The sequence below is a fragment of the Balearica regulorum genome, chromosome 13, assembly GCF_011004875.1.
Source record: "Balearica regulorum gibbericeps isolate bBalReg1 chromosome 13, bBalReg1.pri, whole genome shotgun sequence".
In the NCBI taxonomy this organism is placed as follows: domain Eukaryota; kingdom Metazoa; phylum Chordata; class Aves; order Gruiformes; family Gruidae; genus Balearica; species Balearica regulorum.
This window is the reverse complement of record NC_046196.1, coordinates 8,649,177-8,665,644: the sequence shown is the minus strand read 5'-3', so window position 1 is coordinate 8,665,644 and position 16,468 is coordinate 8,649,177. Positions and strand designations below refer to the sequence as shown.

Below are 16,468 nucleotides of genomic sequence, written 5' to 3'. Positions count from 1 at the left end.
GAATGCAAACTTGTTTTGCAATGAATCATAAAAGCTTGACCATTTGTTATCCCTCCTTCTGGAGAGTTGGCTGGTGCCATTCCTAGCTTGAATATGGCTTACTTCCTTTGCACAGCTTTGAAGCTACTGGCAACTTCTTCTGTTCCCAAAAGCAACGAAGAGAGTAGAAAAACTATCCTAGTGCCATGGAGTAAGAATGTTGTCTTCTCTAACTGCTGTGTTCAAGCATGTCTGTGCATTTTCAATTCCAAAGGGATATTAAGATACTCCAGAGTATCTGTGTTTAAATGGAGACGGATGCAATTCTGCATTTCAGGGGGAAAAAATATGATTACACTTTTAGCTTTTGAATAAAAATGAAATTATGTAAGCCCTTGCTATATCAAAATCCATTGTTTCTATTTGATGCATCAATAGTGACCTCTGGGGTTGCTGTTCTGCTTCTCAAAGGGATTCTGTCTCTGTTATTTTGGCTGGACTCCAGGTTTGGATGACAATTTCAAGGTTACAGTTTGTTTATTTTTATTTTTTTTATCCAGAGAGAGGGGAGATCAATCCTAATCTATAGAGAAACTGAATCTCAAATGCCAGAGTGCCAAAGGCTTGACCCTCAGAAGTGCTGAGCACTGTGTGCTTGTAGGCTACCATGTGGCATTTGGCACCTTACAGGGTCAGGCTTACCATTGCGATCCTCTGCTTTGCCCTGAGAACTGAATTAGCCTCTTTCATGCCAGAGGATTTTCTTCCAATTTATACTGATGCCATTGAACTTTCTAAGTAAAGCGAATAGTGGCATTCACTAATTTCTCTTCATTCTTGAAGATAACATTTGATGTTTACCGGTTGTTTTTTTCTTTTTTCCTTAGATTGTTTTCCACTAGTCTCTTCTGCACTTGCAATCTCTGATCCTTTGTTTTGCATGTTAGCTCAGAAATATAAGAAACCAGGCTACCTGAATAACTTGTTCAGTCAGCAGCATACATTTTTAGGAACTAACCTTTAGTCTTTGGTAGACTTGAGACAATGCTGAATAATGGAAGGCACTCCTTGTTTTGATGTTTTCAACAACAGCAAAGAGAAATATAAAAAGACTGTTGCAATTCTTTCAAATTCACGTTAATCCTGAAGACATTTTCTTATGGTCATTTAAATGGAGATCTCCTTGCACCCCCCTGATGCTCTGTGACCTTTAGCAGCACCAAGAGGAAGCTCTGTACTGGTGACAGTAGGGAGATGTCAGCAGACTGCAGAACCTGAGTGAAAATATCCAAGCACAGCACTTCTCCAGGATGACTGAAATCCTATTTTTGGAGAAGATATCATCATAACCTTTTAATTTTCCTTTCTGTTTTTTTCTTGGTGACAGATTGACAAGCCTAGAGAGTGAAGTTGTCTATTCATAGAACAGGTTTGGCGTGGGCAGCAGCACTGATTGTTTCCCATGTTGCCCTGCTGGTGTTTCTCAAACCTGACCTCAAGAGGCTGCTCCTGAGACCGAGGGGTTCAGCCAGCAGTCCAGAGTCCTTTTCGTCTGCGAGACTGCTGGGATGACTGATGCTCAATGCTAGCACAAAAGCAGTTCTGCAGAGTAAACAGCTCTCTACTAGAAATTGCATTGATCACTGACTGGCCGAGCTGTTTGTAGCTTTCAGTCCCGAACAACCATCTGATTTCCTACCCAAGCCAAATTTTTTCTTCCGTCTCCAACCTTTTGTGCTCTTAACCACTGCTCATGCTTCAGATGGCATAATTAAAATCTTGTAGCAGAACATGAGTCTTCTCTTATGCAGAATTTTTTTACCATAGTAGTACTACTTAAGAAAATGTGGAATCACTTTGCACGCTGTTTATTTAATGTATATTTACTATAGACAGCAGTTTATAAAACAGGTTAAGAAAAAGATGTGCTACAAATTAATCTTTTAAGTTTATCATTTTCCCTTTTGATAAATAATTTCCCCTTCCTAAATCCTTTTTTCAGTGCCGATGTTGGTATCATCTCCATTTGTTGTATGTGAAAGATACCACTTTCTGATAATGAAGATATTAGTCATACAATTACCAGAACTGGTGCTTCTGAGCATTTAAAAAAGAATTTGGGGGCCCTTGCAGCAAGTATGCAAGAGAACGTGCACAAAGAAGATGATTCTACTGTCCCTGCTCTTGTTTGTGTGGATTCTCATCTACTGAGTCTGAGAATGAATAGCAATAAAGGATATCCAGAACCAAGATAGGATAATATCTAATAATTTCCTGCATGGACAAAGAAAGTTTAGAGAGACTTTAGAGGGTATTACTATCTCAACTTTAATGATATGATACTTTATATTAATTTAAAATCCTAACTTCAAAATATCCTTATGGCCTCCGCTCTCAGCCCACACAATCCTGCTAAGACAAAGTACTTTTCTAGGCTAGAAAGAGCCATCAGTCAGCAGCACACAATACATATCAAAGACATCACAGTTCCAAAGGTATCATTAATACCAATACAGAATAGAGTGCACTGCAGCTTTTAATACCTCATCTGAAAGAAAACCGCACAGTAAATCGCACTTTGTCTAGTTGAGGAGGAGGAAGGGATGCATGCACTCTAAGATTTCTCAAGGATGAGCACAATTTATATCTGTTCAGATGGTGTTACTTGAGTTTATATTTGCTTATAGATCACTCCAATTATTCCTTTAGGAAATAAAGCATTATACTGTCAGTCTTCAAAAATATGTATTGTTAACATTAGCTTTACTTTGCATTAAACGTTTAAATTATATATGAGACAACTCAGGGTAAGGGTGTGCAGTGAACTGTGGTGTGGAGACTAAAAGTCTGTCTGAAGGCACTTTAACAGAGACCTTTGTGCGAAAACTATACACCCATCCAAATGTGTCTGGGCTGAAATATAAAGCAAATGATAAATCCTCTTACTCCCAGTGATAGCAGTCAGTCACTTTTCAGAAGAGATCTTACAATGTTCTGAGCATTTGTAAACCTCTGGTATAAGCATTCTATATAAGCATGTGTGCACATTACCCCTATATGTGCACACCTGTCTATCAGTGATGAGGCCAGCGCTCAGGGCACGCTGCTGCAAATTGTCCTCTTACACTGAAGTAGTGAGAGGGAAAGGCAAAATTGCCACAGGAAAGAATCTTTGGTTCAGTGGTTCCAGCATTCCTGTCTCTGGCAGTATCTTTGCATTTTCTTTGTCAACTTAATCAACAGAGAAGGGAGATGTGGCAGTGGACCCTTTTAGACTATACATGCTGCTGTGTATCATTGAAACACACACCCAGGTGAAATTTTAGTGGTGACATGGCTGATAAGCGATTGCTTAAAATTCCCTGGCAACTGCTTAACTGGGCTGGTTTGTACATGTGCCGAGGAAGACCGCTTTACCTTATGTTTCAAAGGTGATCCATTTGACCCATAGTATATGAATTATTCCTGATTGCTTTTTATTTGTAAGCATGGTGTCACTTTTCGCTCTTCTGAACCTCTGCAGTTAGAAACATGCTTTATTTGTGGAAACTTCAAGGCAAAGCATAATGCTAGTGGAAGCTCACTTGTTTTTCCTGCTGCCTCTTGAACCTTAGGTAATAAAATGGTAGGATATGACATTGCTGGGAAACTGGTTATTTGGTGGGATTTTTTTCTGGTAACTATTTCAAATAATGTCGTACCTTATTTCCAGGAGATCGTTTATTAGGCAGGTACTGAAGTGAAAGCTCAGAGCTTATTTGCTTTGTAGCATTGTTTTACTTGTGCACTGAAAAGAATACTGTAACAATGTGACTGGCAGCTATACATAATGGAAGATGTGTTTATCCCAGTTTATATTTGCAGCATCACGCATGTTAATTAGAAAACTGTATCTCCAGTGCACTCTTAGCTGCCAAATGTAAATAAATGTTACCTAGTTTTAGATGAGTTGTCCAATGTGTAAACAAGCAAACCAGACTTAGTTCAATCTTTTTGATAACTCTCAAGAATACTCTTTTACTAAGATTTGATTCATGGTTCTTTAATATTCTGCACAGTATTTGCACTGCAGTATGGTAATACTCCTGCCAATAACCCTATGCATCTGTCTACTAGCAAATAACATTTCTGTGATTACAGTATAGGTGATGACGGATAGATGAGTGGGAAATGGTGAGGGATAGTGGGAAACCAATCATAGCAACAAAACACACAATCTACAGAAGACAAGTCAAAAGAATATTACAAAAATAAACAAGAATTTGCAGGGATTAAATCAGAAAAAGTATTACTGTGGTAAACAGAAAGAATGGCTTAACTGGAAAAAGCAACAATAGCTAAACAGATAGGGCCTCATATTTATGTGCTTGCAAGTGAAGAGAATTTCCACTAAAGCATCATTAAATTGTAGCCTCTGATAAATCTGAAATGCTGATGAGTTAGATTTGATTTGTTAGTGTTTGCCATTTGATTTTAATCAGTTTTTTTGCAAGTGCATGTAATGCAGTTTTTCAGTGGAAAGCTGAGACACGCAAGCTACCTGAGTGTGTGGTTTATATGTACAGTAAGGCAGAAAGAACAACTGAAATATACTGAAGAGACATAAATGTTACTTGGAAGTGCCATAATTATAGGGAGACATTTAAAGGCTTGGAGGTATGCCAGAGAAAGGAATTTCTTTGACGGGACTATAACCTTGTTGTGGGTTGAGAACTGGTGGCTGGCATTTGGTTTGATTCAGAAGCTTTTGCTGTAACTCTTTCTTGGATTTTTTTTTTTAGAGTAATAGTAAAAGTCTAGAGAGAACAGGCTGAGATAAATTAATGTAAGGAAGAAAATTTGTGGCACTGACAGGGATGATGGGGTGGGTCGTATTCTTTGCAAAGCTTGTCCCCTTCAATCCTTTGCAAGCAAACTGACCCTTTCTCTTGCTTGCAAGGTGCTGACTTGCCTGATAGTTTCCAACTGTTACTTTTACACCTGTGTTCTGTCAGTGATAGCAAGGGAGGGCTCATCAATGTAGGCAGGAAGCTGATCTTTGAACACACTGTCCTCTCTACCCTTTTTAATAGGGTTAGATGTTAAATGGAGCACTAGAAATATGGATGGCATAAGCTTTATTTGTGCTAGCTCAACTTAGTTCAGTAGCACAGACAGACCCAAGCTGGTCCTAGAAAAAGAAGGGAATAATTGAAGAAAAATGCTTAGCAAAGATGCAGCCCCTCACCAGCCCACCCAGGCAGGGAGTTGAGGCTTGTGGCAGTACAGAATGTTCTGTCCTGAAAGCTGACCTTGAGTTGAAGAGGTAACATATGGCTTCCTTCTCGCTTTTTCTGTAATCGCATGACTATCAAAAAAAAAAACCCACTTCTGCTGGGTTTTTGTTCATATCTTAAAGGCATTTTACTAAAGTAATAGATAAAAAAGAAATATGTTAAATAAAAACATTTATTAGAGGACATAATTTTAAATATTTAATGATATAATTAAGTCTTATTAATGTAATGGTCTTTATTCTTCAACTTAAAAATTCACAAGGTTAATTTCCCTTTCATCTTTATTATGCAATGTTTGCCACAATTATTTGTTATATATTCTTATAAATATTTGATGAATATTAGAGATTTTAATTTAAGTAAAAATATGGGTCGTCTTTTACCATAGTGTTACCATAGTATTAGGCTGGAATTAGTGAAATCAGCACAGTAGTGAATCAGGCCCTACTATTCCTGCTGTTATGCCACAATTGGCTTATTTGACTCAAGTAATTCACAGAGAACACTGCCTTTACTACTGTCCCTTCAAAGGGCTTGCAAAGAAGCTGAGGATCAACAAATAACAGAACTACTAGCCACATATTTCCATGTTGTTTCCTGTGGGGGCCATTACTTTCAGCAACTCAGTCTCAGGTACTTATTCACTTGATTTTACTACTATTTAACAATAAATACCACCTATCAAAGTTCTTAAATGAATGTAGTATACATATTTCAGGAGGTATTTACTTGATTCACTAAATTACTGGCATTAAAAATACTTCTTTTCAGTAAAATGATTCTTCTTCTGTGTATTCTGCTTTTTTAGCTACTTACTGAAGAAGAAAAGTACTTCAGCATTAAGTCCTGGGGATTTAAATGATTGATATTCTCCTTCATTAGTGATATTTGTTACATATGCACCAGAATTTTTTTCTTTTTTTTAAATCAGTCTGCCAAACTACTATGTCAGCAGTTGCTGGGGGAAAAAAAAAAAATCACTTTATAGGCAATATGTTGACTTACCTATGTAAATAAAGAAAACAGAAATCTCTGGAGAAAAGTACTTTGAAATAAGCATATACTCCTAATCTGTCACTGTGGTCAGAATGGAAAAACAAATACAATTTGGACTAGCAGCAAAACTTCAGCTTGTGTTGCTATTACATTTGGGATACAGGCTATGCAAAACTACCTTTCTAGGAGTTTCTTCAGGTGGTACATGCTGAAACCTGAGACTTGTGCTACGTTTTCCTTTTGCTTCTATTAGTGACCACAGCTACCTTTTAGTATGTTTACCTGCTACTACTGTCACCTTCACATGGACCTAAGATATGCTATTTCTGCTCTAGTTAAGGAAGGCACCTTCATGAAAAGCTGGTCTAAATTTAAGAGATTTCTCATTCAGAACAGAGGTAACAATGCTGTCAATTTTTAATTTATCCATTTTATGGCAAGGAGATATCCTTGCCAGTGAATGGCTTTTTTCTTTCATTATGTTATACTAGTATTCATAGCAGGTATATTTTGCTTCTGCTGTAATGGCAGTTCACCCATATCACTGCACCGTAATGATGAGGGCTGAACACAGTCTGGATAAGTTTACTCAAATCTGATGATAATGAATGCAGTTTATTTTCCCAGATCACCACCAAGACCTATCTAGCCCCTACTAACACGTACGTTAGGTCTGTACTTGCTGTAAAGTGTAAGAGTGTCTTTTCTGGTGTTCTGTCCGGCATAAATCTAGTTGTTGCCTGGGTGCAGCATGGCTACTGAAATACATTAAAATAGGCCGTTAGGTGCTAGAAAACTGTGTATTGATGTACTGTGATGTTTAGCTTTCCCTTCTGTTACCCTCGTATGTATGCCAAATATGTTAGAAAACGATGTTCTCCACAGAATGCATGAGGAATAGTTAAGGTACAAAAGCTAACATTCCAGAGACACATGCCAAGCAGGGAAGAGTCTAAGCTAGCAAACAAGAAACAATCCCATTGGCTTCTCTCAGCACCTCACTTGGAAACCACAACCCTACAACCACAGCCCAAGCTCAGATACAGCAATGACGACTCTTTCCACTTACAGGAAGTACTACTGATTTTACAACTCATAAAAGATTAAATTCTCTCACCTTGTAGTATCGCTACATCCGTAGTATATGCAAGCATTCCATCTCTGCTAGGATCTACCTATCCCTCTTACCTCAGCTTTCAGTTAGAAGTCCATTAAAAATCTGTTTTAATTGGAGTATGCTTAAGCTTGTGATTATCATGGAATTTTATGGTGAAACCTGCTTGAAAGTGAATGCTTGGCTATGAAGTCAGACCACAATGAAATGAGGAATGGGAAAAATTCTTTAATGGTTCCCCCCAAATTAACTCATTCGTGCAGTGGAGAAATTCAGGTGGGTAACTCAAGGGTTAAGCCTACTTTTGTAATACAGGGGAGCCCCTTAAAAATATGATTAAATAAGTTAAGTACCTCTTGCAGGTACATTCACTGATATTTTTCATTCTTTCTCGGAGCTGCACGTGGTGATTTTACCTCTCCAGACTATTTTCTCCCAATATCCTCTCTTTCCCATCCTCCCTTTCTTCTTTGTGTTGTGAGGCAGCCACCTTCTGTCCTGTTGATGTGACAGTTAAACAGCTTTAGCTGCTTGGCTGGATGCATTGCCTCCTGCAGCCAAAAAGCAGCATTGTACAGAACTTCCTATTGCTGACCAACATGATGCAACTTGTCCAGCCAAGTAATGTCAAAATTTTGACCAACCACATCAGCATAATGGAAGGAGAGATTGATCCTGCTCTTAAGGACAGATGAGAACACACAGAACTTGTTACATGTGTGCCTCAGTGATTATTTATATTCATGCAGAATTAGTTATTTTCTAAACTAGTGACAAAAAGCCACTAGTGTCTTTTTTCAATCACTTGCTAATAAACAATGGGATGTAGGTGTCTATATAAGAGTACTTCCATTTTTCACAAATTAGTGTGTATTTTTAGAGGATATTTGTGTTTACCTAGAATAGCTAAAAATAACTTTCAAAACTAGGACTATCAGTGGTATCCAGCACTTTAAAAAAATATATTAAAAAAAAAAAGCAAACCACAACCAAACAACAAAACTCTAGAAACATAAGTAGGGGTTTTGGTGTTAAATCTTGTTCTAGGGTCATGTTTTCCTGATGAATATGTTAATTTCCTTTTGCAGATAGAGAAGACTGTTCTTTTGATTCTGATAAAACTGAAAACTGTTTGTATCTCAACAACATTTGCGCAATGTCCAGAATTATTGGGCTTTATTTAACTAATACCTCTGAGAATAAAAAAATTGACAGCCAAGGGGGTGACTTGCTTTTACATAGAAGAGATAATTCATTTATATCCACACAATTAAAGCAGTGAACATTGAATTTCTCTTTCCTCTGAGAAGGAAAACAGTGTTACGCATTAGTTTGGGATTTAGAGTGGCTGTTAAGAAAAAGAAAAAAAATTATTTTAACCTGCTTAGTTACTGCACACTAGAGGGCACTTGAAGTAGAGCAAAAAATATTTGTACAGCTACTGAAGCCAATCCAGTTACCTATATTCACAAGGCATATTGAAAAATAAAAGCAAAACATTAACTTTACAATTTGTATCCAGAACATTAATGTACAAAAATAGGTTTGCCTTGCTTGTTAAATTTTCTTTTGTCTTTATCTTAGTGTTTGATGTACAAAACAAATATTTGTTTTTCTAATAGTCAACCTGACAGCAACTAATCAAAATTGCAAACAGTACCCAAGGAATAATAAAACTTGATAATATTATTTTTATGCATTCTATAATATCATTGGTGCATATGGCACGCAAAGTAGTTGGGGTTTTTATATTTTAAAATCTTTAGACAGTGAAGGGGGCTCAGAACTAGTTACATTTTATTTTACTAAATGGAATAATTTTTGGATGGGAATAGGATTTGTTAAGGGCCCAAAAGCCCCAGTGCCGCTGTTAGGTTAAACCTTTGTTTCTATTTGATAGTCCATGGGCTGCAAAATGGAATTTGCACAGTTATAAGAATGCGTTTGTCCAATCAAGGCAAAAGTAACTTAGTCAAAATTAGTGTATTTATTTTCATGTATTGAGTAACAAGAGAATGGACTTTGATTAGATGTCTCTCACAGAAGGCCAGACTGGAAAGCAAATATTTTTAGGTGATTGAGAATAATTTTTGTCAATTATGGATGCTGTTGCTTTATGGTCTGTTCTTTCTTCAGTGAGGTTTTTCAAGTTTTCTGTTCCAGTGTTGGATATTGAATTTTAACTGGTTTTGATCTCCAGAGAGACCTGGCATTCCTTTGCAAATTTCTCACTTAAGTTTTTCAGTGTTTCTAGCTTTCCCTGTTAAAATGAAACCACGAATTTCAGTCAGTACAAAAAAAAGAAACCTACCCCAAACCATATACCTTTATCTCATGGGCCATTTGTATAATTTCTTTTGTTTTCATCTATAGTATCAGTTTTAAGCATTATATAATGGATCTTTTTTGAGTTACAGCTGTCTTCAGTGACTTCCCAAACACAGGGGAATCATTATTTTTCATGATAACTAGCTTGTGATAACTGTATACAAGCAGGTTTTAAAGGTTGCAAGACAGTGGTAAGAACCTATGTTCTAAAGATGATTATGTCTCTGTACTGGCAGACTGAACTGATGAAAGCCTGTATTTTATTCAGAAATTTTCTGGACTTACCTTGTTTCTTCTTAGTTTATGGAATGTGAATTCTAACTTTCAAAACAAATTAAATTTAGGAGTAATCCCTCACGTAACTTGACTGAAAGGTACAAACTAGATAGAGCTTTTGGATATTGCCTGAGAAAACAGCATTGAATTCATTTAAAGCTTTAATAATGATAGGATACACCACTATCCTGTAAACCTGCTTTAATAACTTTCAGATCAATTATCAATTTTGTATTATTAATATTGCTTTGAAGTGGCATGCTAGTGGTAATCCCTGTAAGCAAAAGTTGCTTGCAGTAAAGTAATTTCTTAAGCAATTCACACTGGACTGATTAACCTCAGGTAATTTTGGATCAGGCACTATATTGCATATTGAAAACTTAAATCAGCTAGTGATACTTTAAGGTAAATATCTCATTAGTAAGTGTTCTGATGGAATAAAATCTGAATATGAGAATTAAAACAGTGGTTTCTGTTCCAGGCATGCTTCCCTTCACTCTCCTCCCCACCCTTTTCAAGTTCCTGACTTTTGCATTGTTATTTAAATGAGATGACGCTGAACATCTACATCAGCAGCAGCCCTTGTAAGGCAGTGTTGTGATTGAGTTGCCCCTTAAGAGCTCATTTCAAGTCACTTCTATTGAATATTTTTAAGCAGTAAAGTCGAAATTCTGTCTTCAGAAAACAGTTTATTGCACTGCTCTGCAATGTTGAGGAACAAAGAATTATATGATAATCAACAACTGTTTTCACAACAACATAAAAGGGTGAAAAGATCCTTGTATTCCATTATGCCACACAGTTTTAGATGATACACAGATATTTCCTGTCTGTATATGAATGAGAAATCACATTAGGGTTTTAATCCTTCTTATTCATAAATAATAATGGAAATAATATGGAAAAAAATCTCCAGGTTCTTTTCCAAGCAGAGGTTAATTTTTTCCCTTATCAGTCACAAACAAAAAAAAGGACCCAACACCCCCACCAACCAAATGCACCCCAAAAAGAAAAACAACCACACACAAAAACAACACACACACACACCACCACCACCCCCAACCCAATGCCTTTTTTCTGGTACAAAGATTTAATATTAAAAACTGAATTCCAATTTGATCCACAATGCAGTCATTCACATACATTTTGCAGATGATTTTTTTCTTCACTGTAGTTATTAAACTAAAAATCTTGATCCCATTTCAGTTGGAGTCAGAGCTGGTTTTTGCTTAAAAAAAAATGAAATGGCCATTTAGGAGATAGAAGTATCTTTCTTGTAATATATATTATGAGGAAACAATTTTTGGCCAGCATACTCATCAGTGCTATGTGATTGTGTGTATATATATTACTATGATAAATATCATTAAATCATTTAGTTTGGATAGGATGGAGAAAGCTGTAAATGTTCCTTTGCTATTGCAAGATTATTTTTAAATTATTAATCTATATGCTTTCTGTCAAGACTTACTCCATCTGAAAGGCTTTACAGAAGGGGAATCCATGGATGACATGATCCATTTTAATAAGACACTTATCACCCTCTCCTACAACAACTTGAGGATGAAAGAGCATAGCATTTGGCCCAGTAATTTCCAACTGCAAGCAAGGTCACATAGAACAAATGGCAAAAGTTAAAGGTTGAAATCAAAACAAAACCTAAACTTTTAAGCTGTACTTGAAAGTACAACCTCTACCATTAGCGTTCTTCCCTCACACAACTGTACTGCCTGTTTAAAGCACAGACACAAGGCATCTAACCCATTCTTATTAGTAAGAATTTTTATTCTTGGTGGCTTTCCTCATGTATTTTTAATAGAAACGAGGTGTGCATCTACTCTTACTGAAACCTTAAAAACAGTTTCTAAAAAAACTGTCATTAATTACCAGGGGAAAAAGACAGGCTAAACAGCCTTATGTTTCCTTGTGACAGCATCTATATTCTCACTCTGTTGTTCAGTTGGTGGAAGGATGGGGGAGAAAAATACTCTTTGCCTCAGTGGAACCCTAGGTAAAGGGAAGCCACACTTCTGATGTTATCTATTGCACTGCAGTGTTTTGTATTTCCCTCAAGGCTCTCTGCCTGCTTCAAGTAAGTATTGTGTATTTTATATCCATCCTTCTCCAAGAAATCATCCTTGGCTCATAGCTTGGAAAGTAAATGCTTCAGCTGAGGGAAGCAAAGAAATAGTAGATGCTTCTTCATTGCCCTTGAAAAAAATGTCAAATTCTAGGTACATTTTGCTACATTCTAATGAATTTAAGACTTTTCAGAAGGAATACTTGTGCAAGAAGAAATGCACCTGTTATCTGCAGTAAATTGCATTTAGTTAAAATAAAGTGAAGCACATAAGAGCTCCAAATGCAGGTCTCCCCCTTTCTCTCTTTCACAGTCTTGCATGCATGCACAAAGAGTATCAGCATGAAAAATAAGATTAACAATCATGAAACTAAATTAAATGATATTCCTACTATATAGAGGAATATTAGGGTCCATTTTCTGTAATCCTAGATAGATCTTCAACAATGTAGTCATTTTTTGTTTAAGGTTAAAAGGTTTTCAGATTCTATGAGTGAGTTTAAGACGACCAGCCATTTAAAAATAAAGTTGAGCAACAAACCGGCTTTAATAATATAGAACCACACTGAATGCTCATCTTAAACACAACATAATACTGGTCAAGGAAAGTTGGGAAAGAGTATGGAACTGAGTGCACTTAAGCTTCCACAACAGTACCAGTTAGGTGTTGAATTAATCCTCCATTTTAAGAGTCATCATCTGTACCTGACCATGTTTGTGCCTTGTGCTCCTTGCACAGTACTGACCCCTTCTCTATTGGTAAACATTAAACCTGGGGAAAAAATATAGGTGATGGTAATATTTAGAGCTATGATGTCTGTAATTATTAAATATAAGACACTTAATCTTCTAATAGATAATACATGCAGCATGAAAAGGAAGAAAACACTCAATTGCTAAAGAAGGTGGGCAAAGGGGTTGCTTGGACTTCTCACGGGGCGCTGGCCGTGGTATTCCTCAGCCCTCCGCAGGGGCTCTCGGTGCTGAGCCCTCAGGAGGGATGAGCAACCTTCAGCTCCTTAAAGTCAAAGGCAGCTGAGGATACTCGATGTTTAGGGTCCTTTAGCCTCTTTCCAGCACTTCACAAGCTGGGGCTGTGCGGGGTACCAGTACTGTCACTCACAAAGAGGATTTCGAAACTGGGCGATGCTCAACAACTTACTGTATTGCAGTTGCCCTTCAGCCATCTCTTGCTGGGTGGAGGTCTTGGCTCTGTTCTGCGTTTAAGCTGGTTCAGACTCCTGCTTATAATTTGATTACCACCCTTGGCTTTAAAACAGTACAGGAGAAAATTTAAATGCCTGCAGTTCTTTGGGATGGTTTGGGAAAGGGTTTTTAAAGGATGGTTTCCCTGTCCCCGGAGCGTCCGACTGTTTCTCCCGCAGCGTCTGTCACGGAGATGAGGAACTGCCTCCTGCCCTTCCCGCCTGCTCCTCACCCCTCCGCAGCCCTCTCCGGGGTCCTGCCTCCTCCCGCGCGCCCCGATCGCCACCCGATGTGCCCGCTGCCCGTCTCCCGGCGGCCCCGGCCTCCCGTTCGTGGCGGGCATCGCCTCAGAGGACGGGGAGCTCCTTGTCACCCGCCGTCTCCCGCGCCCTCTGCCCCTGCGGCGCTTTACCGCCGCTCTTCCTCCTTCCCGCCGCCCGTCTCCTGGCGCTCCGGGCACGTCCCAGCCCTGCCGTGCTGCTCCGCCATCCCGGCCCCGGCGGGCGCCTCCCCGGTGGCCCCGTGAGTCAGTGCCTAGCCTCCCCCCTCCCCCCCCGCCCCGGCCCAACACCTCCCTCAGCAGGGGCCGCGTCGGCGCCTGCCCCCGCGCCCTTCCCGCCCGGCCTGAGGGAAATGCCCCGGCTCGGAGTTGGCGGTGCGGGCGCCTGCCACGGCTCCGGGGAACGAGTGGCTCCACGGTTTGTGGAAAAGTTGTGTGCTTACCAGGTTAAAGGCGGGGTGAGGGGGTGCGAAGGAGAGGGAGGAGGAAAAACCACCACCCAAAACTGCTTACATGAATTTCCAAGCGCTAGACCTGCCTCCGAGATCAGCCCAATAAGAGCTGTCAGGGGAGGCTCCCAGCTCACTTTTCCACATCACTTCACAGTTACATTTGGCAGGCAGGCACGCTGGAGCGCTCAGACCCGGAATTAGTGGATTTATTTGGAATATTCCTGCTTTCCTGGAGACGTGCTGCTGCCACTGGCTTGTGCAAAGAGAGAAATTAATAACTGCACTTTAGCATGCAGGCACAGAAACCCGAGAAGCTAAGTAACCAGCATCTCCTCCAGCATCAGCAGCCTCAAAAAGCATGAAAAGAAAATCTGGAGAATCCTGCCTCTTCACAGGGACTGACTAATGTTTTTTACCTCACCCTTTCAATCCGGGTGTGAAGTGGCTGTCAGTAAGCGGTTTCCTTGGCCCTTGAAAGAGTGAGTATTCATTTTATGAATATTATTTATGTCTTGCTGGCAGAGGGCTGTCTCTGTAGATTTCTTTTTGACTTAGTGTCTGTGTTCTTGCAAGGTGCACTGTGCATGTACCTTCCTCATTAATAGGTACAGTATTAGGCTGAACTGTAGTGGCTCATTAAGTCAGATGTTTTGAGATTCCTGATAATGAAAATGTCATGGGATGTTAGGATTTTTTTTATTCCCTTGGGAGGAGGAGGAGCGGTGGTAGTGTGGCTATTTCTCTTCCTGTTTTGTTTTTTGGGATGGGTTTGATGGTGGTTTTTTTTTTTTTTTCTTCTCTTCTTTCCCTTCCCTTAAAGGATCAGGACTTCAGATCACAGAGGGTTGCTTCCAAGGCTGGAGAACCTATTTCTTGTTTTCTTATTTAGCACAATAAATCTCTGGGCTATTTCACTGTGTTGAATAGATGCAGGGCTGCATTCATGCATTGAAATAGATTGCAGTTTTCGTGCTGAGAATAAAAATCACCCACTAGCCAAATATGTAAATGAAGGAGGAGGAGGCTGGAAGAACCATGAGGGGGGGGGAAGTCCCCCCGATTTATCACTACCTTCCTTCCCCCCAAAGCTCTACACCCCTTAGGTAAATAAATTAATAGGAATGGTATGATAGCTTCCTTTCCTACTTTCAGAGAGGAAAGCATCCCAGAAATACTTCTCTTCCTCTTAAAAGCTGAGACGGGAATGAATCATTAGCCGTAACTAGCTAGGAGTCATCCCTGTCCCGCAAGTTGTTTTCCTTCCCTTTCTTTGGTTGACTAAATAGATAATGCACCCAGCTGAAACTTCGGAGAGGGAGAAAGCCCCTTAGCTCCAGTTGCTTGTTAGTTGCATCACTGCCAAGGCTCCCAGAGAAGAAATGCGGGAGTCTGTCAACCCCTGAAGCTGACTGTTCCACTAAACACTTCATCTTCTCTTTGAGGAAGACAGAGGAGTAACACGTACTTATGCTCTGCTTGGCTACAGTGTCTGTTGGGTAGCAGCATCCCAATCGGGAGCCCTGACCTGTCAGACAGCATCCCTGCTAGACAGTATCAGACCTGTATATGGTGCTTGGCTGGGGAGCCTGGGAGGCATTGCAAAGCTTCATCGCAGAAAGCCTATGGCAGTTTCTATGTGGATATTATAGAAGAGATGAATTCAAATCCTTATTTATTTACTGCCTACCGCCATGAAGGTGACACCACTTAACACAGGCAGAAATTCCTGTGTGGTTCATTGCTGTTCGGTCATGTCTTGAATCTGTCTCAATTCAAACAGTTTGTGTTTAGTGCCAGACTAAATAGAGTGGAATCAATCCAACCTGGCGCATAACGGCATTACACAAACCTGCTCGTGTTGCCAACAGGTATCAAACTCTCTACCTTCACTTCTCCCTCTTCTCTTTCAGACAGGCACAAACGCACATGCTCTGTTTCATGCAAGCGACTCTTTCCTCTGAAAGCAGGAATAAATACTCGTACAACTTTCATAAAGGCTGATATGTCTAAACAGCCAACTCGATCGCATGAACAGCTCGCCATTTGCGTCCCTGAGTATCACAGCCAGATGTTTTTTGGGGGATGTTGATTTTAAGACACCAAATAGCATTAACTGTTTATTGTTTAAAATCTACCATGTTAGTGCTTAGTAGGAGGGAAGCTAACAGCTGCTCACTTCAGTTTCAATTAAAGAATAGAGCTGATAGCTACTAAAGCTATAGATAAAGAATCCTCTTAACTTCACTCATCCTCTTTTGGAAATTCTTCAAGAGTTTCTCTGCAATAAGGATAAAGAGAAATATATAGTACTCTTATATGAATGATATTCCTCCTCTACATTTGATGCCAGCCTTATGAATAAGAAGAGACTTCACAATAGGTTTCTTAGTAAATATAAGTAAATAATATATACATTCGGAAGACTGAAAAATTACCCTAGTGTACATTTTACCTGTCTTAAATAAAATGGTAAAAGAAGTT

General features: G+C 39.3%; 1 protein-coding gene and 1 long non-coding RNA gene across 4 annotated transcripts in view; one reads left to right on the top strand and one right to left on the bottom strand.

Annotated features, from left to right (window-relative positions):
* Positions 1 to 14,028, bottom strand: part of LOC142603677 (uncharacterized) — a 29,975-nt gene extending 15,947 nt beyond the window's left edge. Inside the window, exons 1-2 of the long non-coding RNA XR_012837573.1 lie at positions 13,979 to 14,028; positions 13,212 to 13,318 (exon numbers count right to left, since the gene is read on the bottom strand). This is a non-coding gene — a long non-coding RNA (uncharacterized LOC142603677). The remainder of the gene's footprint in view (positions 1 to 13,211; positions 13,319 to 13,978) is intronic.
* The window catches only part of CDH8 (cadherin 8), a 151,235-nt gene continuing 148,667 nt past the window's right edge, over positions 13,901 to 16,468 (top strand). For 2 of the 3 annotated variants that reach the window (XM_075765508.1, XM_010312693.2), the window contains exon 1: positions 13,901 to 14,466. The gene's annotated coding sequence lies outside the window, so the exon portion shown is untranslated. The remainder of the gene's footprint in view (positions 14,467 to 16,468) is intronic. The other variant, XR_012837572.1, reaches the window with a different exon arrangement.